Source organism: Bubalus kerabau, chromosome 6 (genome assembly GCF_029407905.1).
Source record: "Bubalus kerabau isolate K-KA32 ecotype Philippines breed swamp buffalo chromosome 6, PCC_UOA_SB_1v2, whole genome shotgun sequence".
Lineage (NCBI taxonomy): Eukaryota > Metazoa > Chordata > Mammalia > Artiodactyla > Bovidae > Bubalus > Bubalus kerabau.
Window position 1 is genome coordinate 84,451,871 of NC_073629.1, and position 21,043 is coordinate 84,472,913.

Here is a 21,043-nt window from a genome sequence, read left to right on the forward strand (position 1 = left end):
CTCTACCTCAATAAAGCTGATTTAGGGAAATAAGAATCAAGAGAAGACAACAATTTGAATAACCTACCCAAGAAGACAAAAGACCTGTACTCCAGAAACTATAAGACACTGATGAAAGAAATCAAAGATGATACAAACATGGAAATGTATACAGTGCTCTTACATTGGAGGAATTGGCAGTGTTAAAATAGCCATACTACCCAAGGCAATCTAGAAAGTCAATGTAATCTTATCAATTTAAAAATGACATTTTTCACAGAACTGGAACAAAACATTTTAAATTTGTATAGAAACAAAAATGACCCTGAATAGCCAAAACAGTCTTGAGAAAGAAGTATGGAACTGGGGGTTGGGGGATAAATTAGAAATTTGGGACTAACAGATACACACTACTATAAATAAAATAGGTAACCAACAAGAAAAATAAATAAATAAACCCATGAACAATACGCTACCTAGAATGAGGCAACATTGGTGTTTCTATTGTCTGAGTACTATCTTTAATCATAGATGGGAAGCCTGGTTGTAAAGGACAATTCATTAATGTTAGTATACTACATTTATTATTTAAAATATGATAAACAGTATACTACATTTATTATTTAAAATATGATAAACAGGATTAAACATTCTATTGCATCATAAGGATTTACACTATACAAAAAAAAAAAAAAAAAAAACCTCCTTTGTTGTACAGATATTCCAGTAAAAGGTATTAGACACTCCTTGGAATGAGGAGGAGTTTTGGGTGTAAAGTGTTATGCTTTCATGGTTTGGGAAGGAGAACATCTGTTGTCTCCCGTTAGCTTTGCTCCTTTGTTCCCAGAGGGTAAGGGGTGTGTTATATTACTTTATAAAGCCTTCTCAAATTCTGCCCATCTTCTTTTGCTCCCCCCATTTTTCCCCTTTCCTTTTCTTCCTTTCTTTGTGTTTCTTTGCCTGCCAAGTTCTGTGAGGTTCTGAATCACAAAAAAACAGATCACCTCACATAAATCTGAAAAGCCAGGTTCAAACAGGAAATGTAAGCAGGAAAATTTCAGGCGATTGTCTCGAGATAATCCAAGACAAAGTTCTGCCTTTTGCCTGGTTAACATAATAATCTGGGTTTCTTTGCCTGAATAATTAAGTCTAATTCTTCATTACTCTCCTCATCTGTGCCAGAGGAGAAAGATGGTGAGTTCATGGTATTTGGAAATTATAGATCAGAAAGAAATGCTTACAAAAGATATAAACCCTTTGGAATTACTTGTAGTAAACACATTTTAAAAAGAAACTATTAAAAATTCTCATTGTAAAAGGCTGAGAAATAACCATGTTCATTCTTTGGTGAGTATCTCTCGTTTATTTTCTATATTTTTGCTTCTTATGTTTAAACATAAATACGTCATACTTTACAACTTGCCTTTTTCAGTTTCTAATATGCTTAGAAATTGTTCATATCTGCACATGGATGAAGTTGAACCATATGAAATTGCTATATTTGTAGATCTAAACAGGAAGGAATTAGCAGTTTTATGTAGTTAACATAATATATCTGCTTCAATATTTTAATGGCTACATAGTATTGTATTGTATGGTTGTATCATAATTTAAAAAAATCATCCCCCTATTGATGGATATTTAGGTTATTTCCATTTTATTTTCCTAAAACAAACAGAACTGTAATGAATACACACACATATGTAAATGTATACATATACACACATGTATTTTTTGTGTGTATATCTTTACAAATAAATGTATATAAGTATACACACATATATATATTGACATCTTTGTGTATATATATGTGTGTATGTTTCTTGGTGTATATATGTGTATGACATCTTTGTGTATACATGTGCATGTTTCTTTGTATGTGTGTATAAAGGGGTTTACACATTTCAGGTTGTGATCATTATTGCAAAGTGTCCTCTAAAATGACTTGTAACAACTTAAACCCTCTAGAATGTGCTTTTCCCCCTACACTTTCAATAATCTGATGGGTGAGTTGGTCTTTTTGAAATATTCTGAAATTAGTTATTTTATTCAGTAAAAAAAATGTAAGGAAGACCTACCATGTGCCCAGCTCTGTGCTAAACTTGAGGTCAATATGTGCATCATTAGTATGGGCACTGCCCTCACAGTGTGTGTGTGCTGACCGGTGAAATGGCTGATGTGCACACACATACAGTGGCGATGATTTTATTGTCATAATTGCCAATCATCTCTAGCAAGAGTAGCTGAAAATACGCCAACTGCCTATGCTGAGGGTCCACTGGAGTCAGACAGAACAAGTGTTATTCCAGCTCTGCCACTTACCAATTTGCATAACCTGAATTTACTTGTAAAATGGAGATAATAGTAGTAGTGCCCTACTGTTAACAGTAGAATGTTAGTAGAGTGCTGTGAAGATTAAATGTACAATATAAAGCACAGCACCCAGGCCTTAGTAAGGACTCTGCAAAAGTTAGCCACTGCCATTTGCCTTCATTTCAAGAGCAGCAGCTTCTTGTGTCTATTGCTATCCCCCTTCTAATGTGGCATTAAATACTGAATAAAAAGGATCTCTTATGTGGTGTGTCTAGCCCTGGGGAGACAGGGACTATCGCTCCTCTCATTCTGAATGCTGTACTTCTATTACTACATCCTGGTTGCTAAGGTTTCTACTCTAAGGTTATTTTATTCTAAGAACTTTAAACATTGCCTGTCTCCTCAAGCAGAGGAATTTCTAACTGCTATTTTGCAAAACTCCAATTCTTTAAAAAATTTTTAAACTTTTAATTTTATATTGGAGTACAGCCAGTTAACAATGCTGTGATAGTTTCAGGTGGACAGCAGAGCAGCTCAGTCGTACATATGCATGTATCAGTTCTCCCTCAAACTCCCTTCAAAATCCCCAGTTCCTGAGGAAAAACGGGCCTTTTCAATTACCAGGGTATTTTATTATTTTTTTGGCCACACCCTATGGTGTGCAGCATCTTCGTTCCCTGACCAGGGATCAAACCTGCACCTCCTTGCAGTGGAAGCTCAGAATCTTAACCACTGGACCACCAGCAAAGTCCTCAATTACCAGTGCATTCTAAAAGGAAGATGGAAAGGGATGACCCTGTAGATATTTTTAACCAAAATAGAATGGTGCAAAGTTAAACCATGGAGACATTTACCCATAACAGACAAATTTCCTGCATCTATTATTAATGTTTTGGCAAATACTGTTTTCTTCCAGATATGTAAATTTTGTGTTTACTATGGTAGCATAAGCAGGTGGGTGGAAGAGCACCTGGTCCATTATGCACTACAATGAAAGTACCATGAAAGTCCATAAACATGCAGCCTCCTTCTCCAGGACATTTATTAAATCTGCTCCAATTAGTTGCTTGTTCGATGCTTAGGTGGTTGCGGCAACTGCTGCTCAACAGAAATTGTGAGAAAAGATCAGAGAAATGTCAACAGTTGACAAGCTAACAAGAGGCCATTGTCCCCACTGGAAACTCAAGGGGAAGGACTTGGGTGCATATAAATAGCCTTTGGAATGAGGCACCTCGATCAACTGCTGAGGATACCCTGACAACAGGGACAGGTCTGGATTGACAAGAAGCAGCGAGGACACTGCTAAAATGCCACTCAAACACAGGGTTGAAAGCATCTAGCACACTCAGACCTGAGGTTGATTGTGTTGGGATTCCATTGCCATAATTATTTGTAATCAGTAAGTGGCTCACAGGCTACCTAGAATAGGCTGCTTGTTCTCTCCCCAAGGGTCCTAACCTAGTGAGAGTCAGTGGACTCCTTTGACCATCAATGGAGTTCTAGTCTGTTTTCCCAGAAAAAGAATCCTAGGAGGTATAAATACCTAGGATTTCACACATAATCTCTGAGGCTTCATAGATGCCCCAGAAGCTCCAAGGGTCCTGGATTAAGAAACCCTGCTTTAGGGGCTTCTCTGGTGGCTCAGATGGTAAAGAAACCCTGCTTTGTGCTCTTTTTTTTTCTTTAAATCCTTAACTCCCAGCAGTGAACTGATACTTTTTTCTTTTCAGAATGGATGTCTACTGGTCTACCCTACATTTCCAGAGTCTAGCCTTCCTTCAAGCCCAGTTCTTGTTCATACCCTGGTGCTCTGAACTTTTAGGGCACTTGCAGTTGGTAACAACTTAGTACCCAGTTATATCTAGGACGTCCTGAGTCTATCACTCACACAGCATTGAGATATTCATCCAGTCGACACATATTTAATGAGTGCCTACTATGCGCCAGGCAATGTTCCCAGCCGATGATTATATTAACAGCAGGATCACATAACACAACTTGCCAACTTCCCCACTAGACTATGTGTCCTCAGTGGCAAGGACCAGATCTCCTACCTTGCCACATCTTTTTCTTTCTCCTTATTTCCAGTCATCAGCAAAGGCTCTGTTCCAATGTCCTCTCTTCTGTGCTGGGTTAGGAAATCTTCTTGAGTACTCTCTGGCATCCTGTGATTACCATGTTAAAACTTCTCGGCATAATTTTGAAGTCATCTGTTTCCATGCCTGTCTCTCCCACTGTGTTTTCATCCAGGGCAGGGTCTTATATCCAGTAGCCTGGAGCCTGGAAATGGCGAAACTCAGTAAATATTTGTTGAACATCTGAGCTTTCACTCACCTCCAGGCCTTCGAACATGCTGTTCTCTCTATCTGAAATATTCTTCCTCCTTTATTGTTTGCAGATTCTTATCAGCTTAAACATCGCTTCCTCAGGAAAGCTTTTTTTTTTCATTCCTAGGTGAAGTTAGGTCCCCTCACAAAATGCTCTCCCTAAGACTTTGAACATCTTCCTTGTTTAATATTTATATTCCTTGTTAGAATATCAGCTTCATCAGGGCAGGGATCATGGCTATCTTATTTTCCTAAGAAAAGTGAAAGTGTTAGTTGCTCAATTGTGTCCAAATCTTTGTGACCCCATGGACTGTAGCCTGCCAGGTTCCTCTGCTCATAGAATTCTCTAGGCAAGAATACTAGAGTGGGTCGCCATTCCCTTTTCCAGGAGATCTTTCTGACCCAGGGATTGAACCCATGTCTCCTGCATGGCAGGCAGATTCTTTACTTTCTGAGCCATCAGGAAAGAACCAAGACATTGTATAGTCCTTTACTATTCAAAGAGTGGTTCAGGGACCAACTGCACTGGCATTCGCTGGGAGCTTGCTAGAGATGTATAGTCTCAAGCTTTACCCCAGACCCATGAAATCAGAATCCCCAGGTGATTTCCATATACATTAAAGCTTGAAAAGCTGTAGTCTATTCCAAATACACTCAATAAATATGTACCAAATGAATAATAAGCATTGAACTGAACAAAATGGAACCAATTCAGCCTTGCTACTGCTGTTGTCTAGCACAAAGCCTGGCTCAAATTAGGCACTCAGCAGGTGTTTAAGGAACAAATACTGTCTTCTATTCATCCATCTTCACTGTGTTTTCTTCAACTAGCTTATAAGCCGAAAGTTGGGGTCCAGGGTCCTATTTTGACCCTTTTTCTTTTTTTTAAGTTGTGAAACTTTATCGAGAGATAGTTAACAGCAAATTTCCAACATAAGAACAGCATGCTTGGTTTCAGTCTGTCTTTGTTTAAATTGTGGTTGTCCCTTCACATGCTTCTGGCATCTTAATGGGCTCTAGACTTGGTAGACTCTCCTCCTTGACATTAGGACCACCTTTGGGCTTATCCAGAGTCTTCAACAGAGCCAGTGCCTACTGATCAGCTTCCATAACAGGCCCTTGAGCAGGTGCCCCTTCATCTTCACTGTCCTGAGCAGGTATAATATCCTAACTCTCAGTTGCTGGTTTCCCTAGTTCAGATTGTTTATCACTGGGCTGCTGAGCAACCAGAGGTCCAACTGGCTGGAAGACTGTCCATCATTTCCATGCAGAGTTGGATCTTGTGTTTACATGCCCACTCATATTTTCCAACTTACTCCCCGGCCATATTGCTATGAGGATCTACTGGCTGAGTTTGATTCAATAAGGAAGAATCAGGATGGCAGGAACATGACCTCCCTGGCATAACTATTGTTGGCCTTTTTTTCTTATCTCTGTGTCTTCTAGTTCTATGCCATATGCATAGAGAGTAGTCAATAAAGACTTGAAGCTAGTCTGATACTTCAAGGTTAAGTAATACATCATCCACTGGATTGGATTCAAGCTAGCTATTTTGAAGGGCGGGATACATGTAAAGTGATTAGGGACATTTCCAGTTGTTTGACACCCTCAAGCCTGAAGAGCTGTGCTTTTAGTCTTATTCCTCATCTCCATATGGAACATCCCATGTACGGTAACAACATGGAGAGGCCATAGCAATGAGAACTTTGGTTTCTGGCTTTCCCTGTTTTCACAGGACACTGTTTGGTTTGAAGAGGCCTAATAATGCCACTTGGGGAAGTGGCATCAGCAGTAAGGAATCCACCTGCAATGCAAGACGCAGGTTCAATCCCTGGGTCAGGAAGATCCCCTGGAGGAGGGTATAGCAACCCACTTCTTGCCTGGAGAATCCCATGGACAGAGGAGCCTGGTGGGCTAGAGTTCATAGGGTTCAAAGAGACACAACTGAAGCGACTCACCATGCATACACGCACAGTGACGCCACTTATACAAGCAAAAACAGCGAAACAGGTCCTTCTGAGTAGTACGTTTTCGTATAACTGTCTCTTCCAGATTTTCTCCAGTAAAAAACATGTGCCTTTTGGCATTTGGTCTTAGTATTAGGACAACTTACAAACTATGGGCAAAGGCTTTGTATCACTTCAGTTGCTCAGTCGTATCCAACTCTTTACGACCCCATGAACCGCAGCACGCCAGGCCTCCCTGTCCATCACCAACTCCCAGAGTTTACCCAAACTCATGTCCATTGAGGTGATGCCATCCAACCATCTCATCTTCTGTCGTCCCCTTATCCTCCTGCCTTCAATCTTTACCAACATCAGGGTCTTTTCAAATGAGTCAGCTCCTCGCATCAGGTGGTCAAAATATTGGAATTTCAGCTTCAACGTCAGTCCTTCCAATGAATGTTCAGGACTGATTTCCTTTAGGATGGACTGGTTGGATCTCCTTGCAGTCCAAGGGACTCTCAAGGGTCTTCTCCAACACCACAATTCAAAAGCATCAATTCTTCAGTGCTCAGCTTTCTTTATAGTCCAACTCTCACATCCATATATGACTACTGGAAAAACCATAGCCTTGACTAGATGGACCTTTGTTGACAAAGTAATATCTCTGCTTTTTAATATGCTGTCTAGGTTGATCATAACTTTCCTTCCAAAGAGTAAGCGTCTTTTAATTTCATGGCTGCAGTCCCCATCTGCAGTGATTTTGGAGCCCAAAAAAATAAAGTCAGACACTGTTTCCCCATCTATTTGCCATGAAGTGATGGGACCAGATGCCATGATCTTCGTTTTCTGAATGTTGAGCTTTCAGCCAACTTTTTCACTGTCTTCTTTAACTTTCATCAACAGGCTCTTTAGTTCTTCTTCACTTTCTGCCATAAGGGTGGTGTCATCTGCATATCTGAGGTTATTGATATTTCTCCCGGCAATCTTGATTCCAGCTTGTGCTTCTTCCAGCCCAGCATTTCTCATGATGTACTCCGCATATAAGTTAAATAAGCAGGGTGACAATATACAGCCTTGACGTACTCCTTTCCCAATTTGGAACCAGTCTGTTGTTTCATGTCTACTTCTAACTTTTACTTCCTGACCTGCATACAGGTTTCTCAAGAGGCAGGTCAGGTGATCTGGCATTCCCATCTCTTTCAGAATTTTCCACAGTTTATTGTGATCCTCACAGTCAAAGGATTTGGCATAGTCAATAAAGAAGAAATAGATCGTTTTTTTGGAACTCTCTTGCTCTTTTGATGATCCAGCAAATGTAGGCAATTTGATCTCTAGCTCATCTGCCTTTTCTAAAACAAGCTTGAACATCTGGAAGTTCACAGTTCATGTGTTGCTGAAACCTGACTTGGAGAATTTTGAGCATCACTTTACTAGCATATGAGGTGAGCGCAATTGTGCGGTAGTTTGAGCATTCTTTGGCATTGCCTTTCTTTTGGATTGGAATGAAAACTGACCTTTTCCAGTCCTGTGGCCACTGCTGAGTTTTCCAAATTTGCTTTGTAGAAACAGGCATATTGATACATAAGATTAGGCTATTTTTTTTTAATTAGATGAAAATAAAACTTGTATTTAAACATTATATTAATGCATCTAGTAATACTCTTGATGTTTCAGGAGAAGACTGCCCTGAATTCAACTCAGATACTTCTTGAGCACCTCTTAAGTTTGGTGGTACAAATTCAATCTTTGATCTTGAGGAGTTCTAATCTAGAGAGTAGATTGGGTCCTGAATTTTTAAAAAAATATTTATTTATTTATTTGGCCATGTCGGATCCTAGTTGCTGCACGTGGGGTCTTCATTGTCACATGCAGAATCTTTCCCTGTGGCACACAAACTCTCTACTCATGGTGCGTGGGCTCAGTAGCTGTGGTGCATGGCCTTAAATGCTCTGTGGCAAGTGGGATCTTAGTTCTCTGCCTAGGGACCAAAACTGCATCCCCTGCATGCAAGGCAGGTTCTTAACCACTGGACCACAGGGAAGTTCTCTGAATTTTTTAAGAAGTCTATTTACTAGGCTGTCAGATCTAAGAGACTATGGCTAGAATTTACATTTGCTCAATGCTGTGGGACTTTAAAAGGAAGAATTGGAACTCCGGAATCCTGGAGCCTTTTACCCTTAAATTGTAGATCACAAACTTTCCCAACGAGTTTAAAGATTATCCCAAGATGGAGAGTTACCATGAAAAGACTGGGCATCAAAAGCCGTGGAAGTCTCTCTGACTCTTCCCCTGCCTGCTCTGTGAGAGTTTCCACCATCTCAACTCCTTCCAGATAAACCTGGACATTTTCAAGGATGTTCTCACATGTACTCTACCTCTTGGTTCTTGGCTACTCAGTGATGGCCACCATTTTGGTTCTATCCTTCTCTAATTTTTTGCAATGAATCTTTCATGACAAAACTGGTGCCCTGGGTGACCAAAGACACTCTAGTTGCAGGTCATGAAGAGCCCACCCAGCTGCTGGTGCCAGCTGGTGTGTATGGCCATGCCTCTGTCAGCACCTCCACTGATTTCTAATGCTGCCACCCACTCTGTCTGCGGATACGGTCAACACCTTTCCTCTCCTTCCCTGGCTGTGGCCAAAAGTCTCTAAAACAAAACCAGAGCACACACCTGGATCCAGTTAGCCATCTGCTCAGGAGCCAAGTAAACAAGGAATTTCTGAGTCACAGCCTTTCTACTCCCCACTTCATGTCTTCTGCTTGCTACCTCATCAGCCAGGAGAGGCTTGATGTGAGAAGCTCGATCTTTGTTACAGACATTCCCATTTTGCTCTCATTTACCGCCCTCCTGGGGGGAACCAATTTAACTCCAAATAAATTAAGGGACTGTATTGTGTAAGTGTGTTTGTAATAAGGCATATGCCTATGCTCCCCACACCTCCAAAATTAGCCCAGAGAAACACTCCCTTTCTCCCTACAGTCAGCTCTGTCGGCCAAGGAGGAGCGCATTTCCTGAGGCTGTTTGTCCTAGACCTTCCCATTCCCAGTGGGGGCCTGGGCTGCCTCGTTTTATTGTCTGCCTTAGAAAGAACAGTCTGGTTTGGTCAAGAGGTTAAGAATCTCAGCCTTGTACACAGCACATCAAGCAGTTAGGAGCACAGGCTTTGATAGCCAGATTCTGACACTGTTGTTTCCTAGTCACTCCGACTGTTCCCTTATCTGTAAAATGGGGAGATCCTTGTGACAGACAAGAACACTAAGTGAGGTTGCATAGACAGTGTTTGGCTTTGAATCACAATAATCACTGTATTATTGGTTGCTACTAATAAAAACTAAAATAGCTAAGTGGTTTCCTTTTAATAGTAAGACATGCAACAGTAGTGTTTTGACATGTCTTCCTGTCTCCAGCTTATTCTCTACAGTTCGTTTTCACTCAGCTGCTAGATTCATCTCCCCAGAACATTGTGATCATGTTATTACTCCATGTGAAAATATCGGATGGCTTCCCATTACTTACAAAGAAAGTTCGGAGTCTTTCTCTTTGTGCTCAAGGCGCTTTGATCTGGCCCCAACAAATGTTACCTCCTTTTCTCCACTACTCCTCTTCACACGTCCTCCACTCCAATTAAAATAAGCCAACATTCCTTAGGCACACCCACACCCGGCACACTCTTTGTCCTTTTTATCTGGAATCCAGATTGTATCTCTTCTTTGTCCCTAGCTCAAGTGCCACTGCCTCCACCAAGCTTTTCCCAGCCCACAGTAAACCCCATAACTCTTTATGGGCTTTGGGGCACTTATCTTTTGTCACCACATAAGTATCTTCGTAAACTTTGTGCTCCAGATTTATATATACATCTACCATATCAGATGATTAATGATTATATCTGCCTGATTCATCTCCATCTTCCTAAGCCAAGGTTTCTCAATCTTGCTGCTATTATTTTGGGCCAAATAACTCTGCTGTGGTGGGATGTCATCTGTACTGTAGGCTGTTTAGCAGCAACCGTGGCCTCCAGTCACTAGAGGCCAATAGCATCTCCCCACCCCCTGTATGACAACCAAAATTGTCTCCAGACATTGCCTTTGTCTCCTGGAGGGCTAAATCACCCCTAGTTGAGAACCACTGCCCCTGACCAAGCTTGGAGGTCTGAATATGGATGGGTGTGTGCGTGCTAAGTCATTTTAGACATGTCTGACTCTTTGCAACCCTATGGACTGTAGCCCACCAGGCTCCTCTGTCTGTGGGATTCTCCAGGCAGGAATACTGCAGTAGGTTGCTGTGTCTTCCTCCAGGGGATGCTCCTGACTCATCTCCTACGTCTCCTACTTTGGAGGGCAGGTTCTTTACCACTTGTGCTACCTGGGAAGCTCCTCTGAATATGGATGCTGCTGCTAAGTCGCTTCAGTTGTGTCCGACTCTGTGCGACCCCAGAGATGGCAGCCCACCAGGCTCCCCTGTCCCTGGTATTCTCCAGGCAAGAACACTGGAGTGGGTCTGAATATGGATAGTTCTCAGTAAATGCTTATGAAAGAAAAAAAGGAGTTTGGCTTATGTCCTTTTAAATTTAAACAGTAGTGGAATGTACGATTAATGCCATTATTTCAATAATTGGAAATAAAAGTATAGAATCCCCATGAGAACTAAGAACTAAGAGACAAAAATTTGAATATCACTAGCATTGAATCAGTCAATAGGTATCTATTGTGTAACCATGTTTATGGAGTGTGGAGTGGTAAAGAACCTGCCTGCCAATGCAGGAGACATAAGAGACATGGGTTTGATCCCTGGGTTGGGAAGATCCCCTGGAGGAGGGCATGGCAACACACTCCAGTATTTTTGTCTGCAGAATCCCATGGACAGAGGAGCCTGGGGGGCTGCAGTCCATGGGATCACAAAGAGTCAGACACGATGGAAGTGACTCAGCACACACACTAGTGGAGTCAGGTAGGAGTTGGGTTCCAGGACTGGCCTCACCACTATAAGCTGTCATGTAGGTGAGCACCTCAGTGTCTATAAACTTCAGTTCCCTCATTCTGTAAAATGGGCATAATAATTGTAACCCATATGTGGTCGTTATGAGGATAAATTAGATAATGCACTTAAAGTGGTTAGCAGAGAGTCTAGAATGTAGTTAGCACTTAATAATACCTCAAAGCTGTTATTAATGCTGTGATTATTACTGTAATAATGATTCATGTCTAATTCTTTAGGAGGTCATAACAGTATTATTTATTTCCATTTTATAGATGGCTTGTGGTTGGAATCTGGATCTTCTCATCTCCAACTTTCACTACATCATCATTTATCTGATACAATGCAAAGAGAATCACATTTACAGGAAGAATCTTCTTTTTTTTTTTAAAGGAAACTGAGTGCTAACTGCCTACAGCAAAAATTCTTTTTCAATTGGTAAATATCATCTTCATCCATAACTATCATTGGGAAATTCAATAACTGCTTATTAAGCACTTTGGATAAGTACATGTGCTAGATATTGGATATAAGACACCTGTGTTGCTAAAACACAGCACCTGCCTGTTTGTAGCTTACAAACCCGCAGGCTCAAAGATTCCGTCCTTTAGGCTTTAAAAAAAAAAAATGAATTCGTAAGTTTAGCAGCCAGTTGGCACCATTTCCAGGCAGCGTTTGATTTTTGGAGTAAAGCAGCAGGAGCAGCTGCCTCAGTCTCCTGCAGAAGCTGAGAGAGAAGCTCAGGGACAGGACAACAGGTAGGTGGGGAGCGAACTTCCGCCTGCCACAATCAACTAAGTGTATCTGTCAGGCCATTCCACCGTCCAGCAGAACAAATCTCTTGCCTTAGAAAACAGACAACAGAGAGAAGGTCAGGAAATTTTAGCCCCAAACCAGTTCTGTCACCCACAAAGTGGATGACTCGGGGGCAAAACAAAACAACAACAACAACAAAACCCCTCTTCAAACCTCTATTTACTCATCTGCAAATTAAGGGCATCAGAGGAAATGAGTGGTTCTTAATTAGTGTTACCCACATTGGAGGTGGAACGCTGGAATAGTGTAGATAGTGCAGTAGCTTTTTTCAGCAATTACTGGCCATTAGCAAAATGCCTGACAACTCTATAAATATACCTGGAGGGAAAAAGCGTTTGTAATCACGTTAGATCTCTGATGTTTAACCGTGTGTGTTATCCAGTGGGTTAGATTCATTTGTTTGTTCATTCATTCATTAAGCAGTTGAGCACAAGTGGCTGTATGCTGGTCCTGGACTCGGACCAGACACTGCCCTTGTCCTCAGATGGGGCTTACATTTTACGCGTGAAATCAATCATAGGTTATAGGGGAGGCATGAAGTCTTTTCTCCTCCCTAAGTACGAATCCCTGAGCTGGATCTGACATGCCGCTGTGGATCCGGTGATGGCGATCCCTACTTCCCGACTCCTTACCGTCAGCTCCTTAGAGCCCGTTCCTATTGGCTGGGAAATTCTCCAGCAGTTGTCCGAGTCCCCCCACCTTGGGTTTCCGTGGCGGCAGAGGGATCTGCTTCGAGTGCCCTCAGATTCCTGTAGGTGGAGCCAAACGCCCTGGCTGAGACGCCGGGCTTGCTCCCTCCGCAGGCCCCGGTGGGCGGGCGGGCGCTTCTCAAGCCACCTCCTTCCCTCTCTCTCCTCTCTTGTGCGGTCCCCTCCACATCCCCACCAACCGAGTGGGTCGGAAGGAAAATCGTGCCAGACTTGGAGACGGCTGCCAGGTTTCTCTCAAGTCTTGGCTTAACAAAGGAAAGCAAATTACAAAAATGGAAATTTTCAAACCAGCGTTCAGTGGTATTGAGATCGACGTTTGGGTAGCACGCAGGCACAGACCGCATTCGTGCTATTTTGTGATTAAAATGATACGGAAAATACCTCCTTGCTGGGGTTTTCTTCTTCCAAAACGACTTGTTTCTTTCCCTTTGCGAATTTCCCCTTTCTTCGGGGAGCGGCAGCCCCCTGGCCATTCTAGAACTGCTAACATCTGTTGAAATCTTGCCTCCGCTGACTTTTTTTTTTTTTTCCCCTCTAAAGAGTTGAACTTTAAAAAATGCCTGCACTTCGCAGTCTGGGGAAATTCAGATAAAGAAGTTTCTAGGCACTTTCTCAGGGAGTCCTGCGTTTTGTGTAAGGAACTCCGAGTTCTGTGACAGAGCATGAATCGTCTTTCCATTTCACCTCCATGCGGGAAGGATACCTGAATATGAATCTTGCCAGAGACACATGCTACCTTATTCTCCTCTCCGCTTGAATGTTGTGCTCTGTCTCATCCTTTAAAAAATGGTTTTAAAATGGCCATTGAGTCGGGTTTTCAATGATTTTACAGTGAAGTTAAAAAAAAAAGAGGGAAAAAAAAAGCCTGATCATGTCCTCCTTGCTAATTTTTGCAGTTGCTAGACAGGCCCTGTCCCAAGTGGGTTTGTGAGAAAGGCGCTCCCATTGTTAGTCTGCTCCCCCACCTCACTCCCCCAGACGGTACCATTTCTTTCCTTGGAAGCTCTGACTGTCTCCTTCTTACACAGCTGTGTTTGCAGTGCCTGGAGACAGGTGGGGGAGCAGCCTCCAGGCCAAAGCTGCCAATTCTCTCTCTAAGGACTGTCTGACTAGCTATTAAAATTTAAAGATCACACACATGCACACACACTTTTTTGGTAGTGGTCATTCTTTGTTATATAGGGGCAGCTGTACTACCAATTAGCCAGCCTGATAATACTAGAGGTCACAGCCATTGTTTGTATTCTCCAGCCCACATAAGCATTGTGTCCATCTGTGCAAAGTCACTTTAGTTGTGTCTGACTCTTTGCGACCCTATGGACTGCAGCCCACCAGGCTCCTCTGTCTGTGGGATTCTCCAGGCAAGAATACTGGAGTGGGTTGCCATGCCCTCTTTCAGGGGATCTTCCCAACCCAGGGGTCGAACCCACATCTCTTATGCCTCCTGCATTGGCAGACAAGTTCTTTACCACTAGCACCACCTGGGCTAAGGCTGCATCTTTTTTGTTTTTTGGTGGCACTCAGAGCCATGCAGATCTTAGTTCCCTGACCAGAGATTGAACCTGTGCCTCCTGCCACGGAAGTACAGAGGCCTAACCACTGGACTTCCAAGGGAGTCCGATGGCCACATCTTTCTAGGCACCATAGATGACCTGATCCTGTGGCCTTGGCCCAGTGTGGGGACGGATTAGGATCATAGCTGCTTATCTCAACAGGTAACCGTGGGCAATCTTCAGGCAGTGGTCACAGTAAGAGGTCCTTGTTGGTTGGGGCCTACACAAAAGAGAATTCTCTGCCTGGGTCAATTAAGAGTAGATAAATCAGACTAGACTGGTCATGTTTTTCAGACTTTGGAATGGAAAAATGATTTTTCCAGACTGGATCACACACCCTGTGGTTTCACCCTGAGGATTCTAGCTCTGAGCACCTTGTCCTCTTTAGGACCCTTATGTCTTATCTTATGCTGTTACCTTCTCTTGGAAGTCCCCCTTCCCCATCCTCTGCTCTACTGACAAACTCTTGTCTTTCAAGACTTCTCAAATGCAACCCCTCTGAGGTCTTTCATAGCTATGACCATGTGTCAGTACCCCTGTAGAGTTCATCACCCTGTCATCTGTCCGATATAACTCTATTGCTTGATCTCTACAACATATTCACCATATTATGTGTATTTTTATGCCTTTTTCTCCCCTGAGAGCACAGGCAGGGAACACGTCTTATTTACCTCATGACCCTCACACTGAAAATTCTCAAGAAAAAAATCTCATGAGTGAATAAAGAAAAGTGCTTGTTTTTTAAACATTTTCAAAGAGGAAATTTGTTTTCTTTCAGGTTGTTCTAGTTCAAGGGCTAGACTTCTGTGACTGTGTCTGCAGAGCTGAGAGTAAAAATCCTCAATTTATGTTAAAGTCTGATTTTAATATCTCAGAGACATTCTTCTGCTTATGGTGAGTTTGATACGCATGTAGGTGGCAAGTTTCTATATCCCCACCATCTGATTAATGCATCTGTTCTTACAAAATCTGATGAAGCAGAATGTCATCACAAGCATGGGGGCTTGTGGGAATGATGGAGTCCTATCGTTTGGTGCTTCCCAGGTGGTGCTAGTAGTAAAGAACCTGCCTGCCAGTGCAGAAGACGTAAGAGATGTGGGTTCGATCCCTGGGTTGGGAAGATCCCCTGGAGGGGGGCATGGCAACCCACTCCAGTATTCTTGCCTGGAGAATCCAATGGAAAGAGGAGCCTGGTGGGCTGCAGTCTGTGGGATCTCAAAGAGTCGACCACGGCTGGAGTGACTTATCATCATCATTCAGTGCAGTCTTACAAGTTATACTTACTAGTTGTTATTTATTAGACTATTTACTGAATTGCTTAAGCTCGAAACCTGGAAATGTCCTTGGAACTTCTTTCTCCCTCACTTCCCACATCTGGTTATCTCCAATTATGTCACTTCTCCAAATTATCTCTCAGATGTGTCCACTGTTCTCCATCTCTGCCATTGCGCCATTCCAGGCCACTATCACTTCCCACCTGGACCATTGCCAAGGCTTCTAGTTAGTCTTTCTGCTTCTTGTCTTGCCTGCCTCCCACCCTGTCACTCCCTGGGCAACCACTTTTTCAGTGACTGCACTGAACATAATCCTTTACATGGCATGGTGTGTTCTGGCTCCTGCCTGTATTTTGAGCCTCTTTCTCACTGCATATACTAGCCTTCAGGTCCTTGAACTTGCCGCAGTCCAGCCTACTTCTAGTTTATCCCTGTGCTTACTTCTCCTGTGAATAATCATTCTCTCTCTTGGATCACTTCCCATCTTTCAGAAATCAATTTCAGTGGCACTTTCTTGGAGATGTGTCCCCTACTTCTCCTCCCCACTTCCTCTCTCCTGGATAGATCAGGTCCCCACTATTGTTCCTCCTGATGCCCTCTGTTTTCTTCATGTTAATCATCACAGGTTATGGCACTAGTGGTAACGAACCTGCCTGTGAATGCAGGAGACATAAGAGAAGTAGGTTCAATCACTGGGTTGGGAAGATCCCCTGGAATAGGGCATGGCAATGTACTCCAGCATTCTTGCCTGGAGAATTCTATGGACCGAGGAGCCTGCCAGGCTACAGTTCATTGGGTTGCAAAGAGTCAGACATGACTGAAGCAACTCAGCATGCACGATGATAAAATTATTGATATTTTTTATTTTATGTCTGTCTCCGCAACCACAGTAGATCACATGAAAGCAGAGATCTTGATTCTTTATTCAAAAGAGTTGACCTGTGTACCCAAAGCCTAACATATAGTAGGTTGTCAAGAAATACTCTGGCTAGTGCTTCAATAAAAAATGTAACAGGTTGTGTGTAGCAGGCCTGTGACATGAAAGTTTCATGCAAAAAAATAAATGGTAATCTGAAATGAGACTCAGAGATGTTTATGCACACAGAGCAAGCGAGGGCAAGACTTGAGTTATGATATGATATCCCACAGCCTTTCTCCACTGCTATTTGAAAAATAAGAAGAGAACAAGAACAAAAATATTTGTCTTACAGCTCTACCAAGATTCAGTCCTCCCCTTTCTCTCCCCCTTGCATCAAGTACATCCTGTACTTTTGGCAACATGTTGACTGGATATTTAAAAGCTGTGAACTGTTCTGAAAATTTCACATACTGGGTTATGGGCCATGTGTGTTTGATCAAAATTCAATTACTACGCTGTACCATACTTGGAAACCTATCATCCCAAGTTATGAAGTATGACGAAATAGGCGAACCTAATTGGTTCAGTATGGGAACAGTATCAACCAAGCTTGTTATGATAAATAGCTTCCTGTGTTAAAGTTTCTCTAGAGCTTATAAGTATCTTGGCTCACCTCCTTCAGTGGAATAAGAATATTGCTCCCAGGGACCCCCTAGATCACTGCCCCTCCAATGGAACGGCAGTTGAGGGTTTTCTTCAACTTACTCCCCCTGAAAAAGAAAAATGCTGTGCAATTTATCCTCTTCCTTATCATTTCTTCATTTAGAATTTGAGCACCTGGGAACTTTTTTAGCTTTCTTCTTCCCCAGGAAAAAACAGATTTACAAAATTATGAAGTATTCCAAATATAGGAATATAGAGCAAGCATCAGACATCCATGTACCCAGCACTCAGATTTAACAAATAGTTATTTTTCCCCCTATTTCCTTCAGATTTTTTTCTCTTTGTTTTTTATGAATCCATTTGACTGCTTCTTGGGACCAAAGATGGACCACTGTTTATTGAATCACAGTGTTCATGAGATTTATGACTTCAGTCCTGACATACTCCAACACACTTGAATCAAATGCCTCTTATCACAGAGTGGTACTTGTAAGTGGTAAGTTTTTTCAGGTGTTGAAATGGACTCAATGAGAATTCCTGGTCTATATCGTAAATGAGATTTCAAGGATCCTCGGAGGAGGAGTGTTGTTGGAGGAGTGGCCAGAGAGATCAAGACATTGTCTTAAAAGTTCAGAAAGGATAAACAAATAGAACAGAAACTATTCACGTGCTCTGTGGTCATCATGGGCATATACACATAATTTTTCTTTAGAAGTTAGGTTGTTTAGACATTTGGGGTTGGGTTAGAAGTATTCCTTTCTAGTGATCTCAGTAAAGGACGAAACAGTTGGATGATTGTCATCTTAACTTCTGGGATTGGCATTTTCCTTAGAAGTCAGGTTTAAGGCCAGGAAAGTTTACATATATATTTTTTATTAATAAATTTTTATTGCAGTATAGTTGCTCTACAATATTGTATTGCCTTCCACTGTACAGCAAAATAAATCAACCATACATTTACATTTATCTCCTCTCTTGAATTTCATTCCCATTTAGGACCAAGTACATTAAGTAGAATTCCCAACAGTTGTCTATTCTATACATAGTATGTGTAGTGTGTATGTGTCAATCACAACCTCCCAATTCCTCCCACCCCACCCCTTTCCCCTTGATATCCATACCTTTGTTCTCTACATCTATGTTTCTATTTCTGCTTTGCAAATAAAATCATTCATACCATTTTTATAGATTCTGCATATATGCATTAATATATGATACTTGTTTTTCTCTTTCTGACTTACTTCATTCTGTATGACGGTCTCTAGGTTCAGTCACATCTCTACAAATGACCCCGTTTTGTTCCTTTTTATGGCTGAGTAGTATTCTATTTATATATGTACCACGTCTTCTTTATCCATTCCTCTTTTGATGGATATTTAGGATGCTCCCATGTCCTGGCTGTTGTCAATAGTGCTGCAGTGAACTTTGGGGTGCGTGTGTCTTTTTGATGTTTGCATGTATCTACCTTGGATTCAAGTCATCCATTTGCAGTGACTTCCTCATATTTGCTCTCATTTTGTTCACCATTTTTTTAGACCATCCTCTTTATTCTATTGACAAAAATGCATAATGCTAAATCTGCATGTATCCCCTGGAAAAAATCTTGTGTTCCATAAAAAGTTGTTTTGGTAAAATGCAGGAGCCTTAGTTTGTCCTTGACAACAATTCATCAATCATGAATGCTGCAATATACAACCAAGACACAGAGCAAGATCCTTGGTGAAGGTAAATATGCAAACCCACACAAAGGAAAAGTGAATATATTGTATGGTTTAGCAGTTTGAAATCACAATGCTGCCAAGATTAGATTAGAGACATTCTTGTTCTGTGCAGTACCATTAGGTTTACTTTAGAAACTGCAATTAGCTTAAAAGTTGTGATTTCTGAAATGGCCCACTCTCCTTTGTTTTCCTATATCAGGTGGATGATAGTATCATAATCCTTCTGTAATTTTTAAGTAGAACTTCCAACAAGAAGTACTCCCTGAGTACTATAAACTTCAGAAAACAGAATGTGATGTACGCACATAATTTTTTTCACTTAACAAATGTCTGATTTTGGCAAATCAGCTTCTTTTTTTTTGTATTGAATCTTGCCTGATTGAATAGGATGGGAATTGCCAGAATAAATGCTATTATTTGTATGCAGTAATTATGGAAATAGTCCTTGTCTTTCTAATCAGGATCAGGGTCTGGCTGCCTGTAATAAACTTAAATGATAAAGAATTGCTGGCTGCTGCTACTGGTAAGTCACTTCAGTCGTGTCCGACTCTGCGCGACTCATAGATGGCAGCCCACCAGGCTCCCCCGTCCCTGATATTCTCCAGGCAAGAACACTGGAGTGGGTTGCTATTTCCTTCTCCAATGCATGAAAGTGAAAAGTGAAAGTGAAGTCACTCAGTCAAGTCCAACCCTTAGCAACCCCAAGGACTGTAGCCCACGAGGCTCCTCTGTCCATGGGATTCTCCAGGCAAGAACACTGGAGTGGGTTGCCATTTCCTTCTCCAAGAATTGCTGGAGTGTAATGCAAAAGTCAGTTACTAGCATGTGGTTATTCTAGATGAATAGCAGATAAAATGGAGGGATGCATTTTATAGAGTAAGGAAGAAGTCCAATAACAAAAATATGTCCACTTCTCTAATTTAATGTAATCACTATTTCAGGAAAAGAAATTCCAGTTTCTCTCTTTGGAAAGGGTCAACATTTCCTTCATAAACTTCAGTGTATTATCTTAAAACATAGCTTCACTAAATATAGGTCAAACTCGACCATAGTAAGCATCAGTTTTAAGATAGCAATTCTCTCAGTAATCACAATAAACATTTTACTGTAATAAAAACAGAACAAAGCTTTGGAAAAGCCACATTACACGGTTCTGAAGAGATGCTGAGAGAAGTAAAACTTGTCTTAAAGAGCTGGTGTGCCGAAGTGCAGAACCCCGTCTCTTCCCCTTGTGTTCTCTGTGGCTCTCCTTCCATCTCTCTCTGTGTATTTATCTATCCTGGCTACTATATATCTCATATTACCAGTATGGCACAAAGGAGTCTAAGGGCTCTGGCATGTGTTAGAACAAGTCTCACCCTGAAGTCATGAAATATAAGAAACACAGTTTGTTTTCTTTAGAAGAAAGTAAAGTGAAGGAGCAGCTCTCTGCCAAGGAAGGAGGCAACATCGTGTTAACCAGTGTCTTTAAAACCAGTGTGCTCTGTGCTTTGGAAGGTCTGGTGCAGGGGTCGGCAAACTTTTCCTGTAAAGGGCCAGACAGTAAATACTCTCAGCTTTGCGGGACATACGTTCTCTGTCACAACTACTCAGCTCTGCTGCTGCAGCATGAAAGCACCACAGACAACATGTAAAAAAATGAGTGTGGCCGTGTTCCAATAAAACTTTATTTATGGACACTGAAATCTGAATTTCATATACTTTTTTATGTGTCATAAAATATTATTCTTTTTTTTTTTTAAGCTTTTTCCAACCCTCTAAAAGTGTAAAAAATCATTCTTAGTTTGTGGGCCATAGAAAACCAGGTGGCAGGCTGGATTTGGCCCACAGGCTTATGCTCTGGTGGAGTGTAGTTTTTCTTCACTTAACAAATGTCTGTTTAGCACCTACTTTGACCAAAATACT

At 41.7% G+C, this 21,043-nt stretch overlaps 1 long non-coding RNA gene and 1 pseudogene across 1 annotated transcript in view; one reads left to right on the forward strand and one right to left on the reverse strand.

Moving 5' to 3' along the window:
• Positions 1–5,588: 5,588 nt before the first annotated feature.
• Positions 5,589–6,284, reverse strand: LOC129656212 (P antigen family member 5-like; annotated as a pseudogene).
• Positions 6,285–11,823: 5,539 nt separating this feature from the next.
• Positions 11,824–21,043, forward strand: part of LOC129656213 (uncharacterized) — a 46,386-nt gene continuing 37,166 nt past the window's right edge. Inside the window, exon 1 of the long non-coding RNA XR_008716268.1 lies at positions 11,824–12,300. This is a non-coding gene — a long non-coding RNA (uncharacterized LOC129656213). The remainder of the gene's footprint in view (positions 12,301–21,043) is intronic.